This window comes from Rhinopithecus bieti, unplaced genomic scaffold (assembly GCF_001698545.2).
Source record: "Rhinopithecus bieti isolate Rb0 unplaced genomic scaffold, ASM169854v2 scaffold_49762, whole genome shotgun sequence".
NCBI lineage: Eukaryota > Metazoa > Chordata > Mammalia > Primates > Cercopithecidae > Rhinopithecus > Rhinopithecus bieti.
Window position 1 is genome coordinate 1,676,416 of NW_016819845.1, and position 3,249 is coordinate 1,679,664.

The 3,249-nt window shown below is 49.9% G+C and overlaps 1 long non-coding RNA gene across 1 annotated transcript in view; it reads right to left on the bottom strand.

The window, feature by feature from the left end:
• The window catches only part of LOC108520006 (uncharacterized), a 5,905-nt gene extending 4,619 nt beyond the window's left edge, over positions 1-1,286 (bottom strand). The window contains exon 1 of the long non-coding RNA XR_001882800.1: positions 1,217-1,286. This is a non-coding gene — a long non-coding RNA (uncharacterized LOC108520006). The remainder of the gene's footprint in view (positions 1-1,216) is intronic.
• Positions 1,287-3,249: the final 1,963 nt, after the last annotated feature.

Here is a 3,249-nt window from a genome sequence, read left to right on the forward strand (position 1 = left end):
TTTTTTTGTTTGTTTGTTTTTAGAGAGTCTCACTCTATTGCCCAGGCTGGAGTGCATTGGCACAATCTCGGCTCATTACAACTTCTGCCTCCCAGGTTCAAGCAATTCTTCTGCCTCAGCCTCCTGAGCAGCTGGGATTGTAGGAGCATGCCACCACGCCCAGCCAATCTTTTTTTTTTTTTTTTTTTTTTTTTTGTATTTTTAATGGAGATGAGGTTTTACTATGTTGGCCCAGCTGGTCTTGAACTCCTGGCCTCAAGTGATCTTCCTGCCTCATCCTCCCAAAGTGCTAGGGTTACAGGCATGAGCCACCATGCTTGGCCAACAACTTATTAGTTCTTTATCAAAAATTCAAATTGAGCTGGCATTCTGTATTTTTATTTGCTAAATTTCACAACCCTTACCTCATGCCTCCTTTGGGCTTATGCCAGCCTGGTTGGGTTTCCAAGTCTTTCAACCAAAGGGATCTTGGTAGAAGCAGGCAGATGTGCAACTAGGGCACAGGCAGGTGACTCAACTTGCCCAGGGTCACAAGGCCAGCAACTTACAGTGGCTAGATTAGAACTCAGGTCTGTGACTTGGTAACCAGTGCTTCCTCTGCGACCTGACCTCCAAGGTGAGAGGCTGGGACATGGCAGAGAGGAGGAGATGGGTCTGAAGCTGATGCAACAGAATTGGGTTTGAACAGAATGTGGAGCAGGGAGGAGAGAAGGGGACTGGAACTCACAGCTTTGCTGACTGAGAGGCGACATTACTTTTAATATTACTTATCAATTCACTCATGACATATTTATCAAGCACCTACAAGGTACAAGGCACAGTACTTATTTCTCTGATATCTGAAATGGGCTGATAGCATCAGTGTTTACCCTTTCCATTTGATGGGCTGGGAGAGTGAGGCTCAGAGAAGCCACAGGTCTGGGGGCCTTAGGGGCTGGGGTTACATCCTAGGCCTCCTACCCAGAGCCCCCCACCACTTCCTGCCAGCCCACATGGAGGCCAGTCTGCTCCAGGCCTTGCTGCATATTCAAACCCAATCCCCAACCCCCATCTGAGAGAAGCAATGCAAATTGGAATCACCAGTGAACGTTCAGTCTGTGTCCACCTTTGGCAGGTGTGTCTGTCCTAACACATGTGATGTTTAATCCTGTGACCCTGTGCTCTGCACCCTGGCCACAGCTCTCCTTGCAGGACCCCAGCCACATCTCCTTTCTACCTTGTGGGATGAAGGATGCTCAGGGTAGGGGGTGCGGGTAACAGGAGCTCAGGGCTTCAGCAGAGCCGGAAGTTGGATCCAGGCCTCTGGTGCCATGGTGACGGTTGCTATAGAAACACACCAGCTGCACTCAGCACGCCTACAAGGATCTGTGGGGGTTTTTCATAGACTGGAGCCAACGGAGAGGGGGAACTCTGTAGTGGTGAGAGCCCTGGAGTGAGAGCCAAGCCTCATCTTGGGGCTGCCCTGCCCTGTGTCTCCATCTCCATCCCCTGCCATCCCCCTCCTGTCCCTCTCCTTACTCTGTACAGTCTCCAGCAATGGTAGCTTGGCTGCTGTGCTCTCAGCCTGCAATGCCCTTTCTGGCTTCTTCACTTGGCTAGTTCCCAGGTACCCTTCAAGCCTCATCTTAATGCTGTATTTCCTCCAGCAAATACTCACGAAGTGTCTACTAAGCACAGGACACCATTCTGGCCACCAGGGACACAGCAGTGACCAAGAATGACAAGGTCCCTGCTCTCATGGGGCTGCCAGTCTAGGTGGGAGTGACACAGGTGTCAAGGCAGTGCCCAAGTAAATGAACGGGAACACATTCAGGTGATGCTGGGGAGAAACAAAGGAGGGCGATAGACAGGCAGTAATGGGGTTGTGGAGATTCGGTGGTCAGGAAAGCTGGGTCCAAGGAGTGGCATCGTCCTCCCTGAGCCCTCTGGCCCTCCTCCCCTGCATTTTCTCATTCCACTGCATGGATTTCGTCTTTGAATCATAGCACTGATGACCCTAAAATGTCACTGCTTGTCTCCCAAACTTGTCTTCCAAACAGCTGCTTCCTGTTTGAAGGCAGGAGCACAGTCTGCTTGGTCTCTGTGTCCCCTATGTCTGGCAGTAACAGGGACTTGGTAAGGCACATTCATAGAGTGCGTTCCATGGGCCAGGCAATGTCACAGACGGCTCTCATTTCCCCTGTATGTTGATTCCATGACATAACTATGATTTGATCATCACTTTAGAGATTGAGGAAGCTCAGCTCAGCTAGGGTTGGTGGCTTGCTCCAGGTCCCGCAGCCAGTGTGCAGGAGGTTTGAGATTCAAACCCTACTCTATGCTCTCTGTGCCTCTTGTATGTAATGCCGTCACAGCTTTATTAAGATATCATTCCCACACCGTACAATTCACCCCTTTAAATTGTACATGCGAATTCTTTTTAGTCTATTCACAGAGTTGTGGAAACATCAGAACCATCCATTTTAGAATACTTACATCAGAAAAAACAGGCTCATTTCTCTAGTGGGGGGTCCCCGACCTGGGCTTTGTAGGAGGACTCGAAGCTCAGAAGTTGGCTGCAGTCGTAAATTTAGAGCTGAAGATTTCTGTGTGGGTTGCCTGACTTTTTCTTGACATATCAACAACCAGCTTTTTGCTTACTGGCATTTTAAATGTGTACGCTTGGCTTCTCTGAATTAAAACCCCAATTCTCCACTGAAAATCTCGAAACAACCTACAGGCAAATAATTCAAATTCCAGGAGAGCCTTCGGAGGGCTTCCCTAGTTGGAACATGGGGTGTGCTGACCAAGTGGCCACTGAGAATGTCTGGAATTCCCCAGACCCTGTGTTTGTAAAGCTCAAGGCTTTCTGGAAGCCTGACTCTGTGGCATGTGCTGACACAGAAGGGGCTGTAGCTGGGGGCCCCGGGGGCTCTCTGCACCCAGGACCATGGTGCCCCGCCCTTTATGAAGGGCCTTTGTCCAGTTTCCTTGTATGTCTGGCTCATACTTGAGACAATCACTCAGTCCCAGGACCTGTGGGTGGAGTTGGCGATCAATCTGCCCTGTTTTCAGTTCGAGGGTGGAGGCGGGGCCTCCACTGTCCCTAATTTTCACATCTTCCCCCTCCCTCAACTAACCACAAGCGCTTGAATTTCACCTCTGAAGAGGTATTATTTAAGTGATGAAGGGTAACTGGTATAACTTTTTCTCCAGCTTGGTGCCCAAAAGAGGTCACCTGTGTTTTTAACCTGCGCCTTGAAGCCCCAT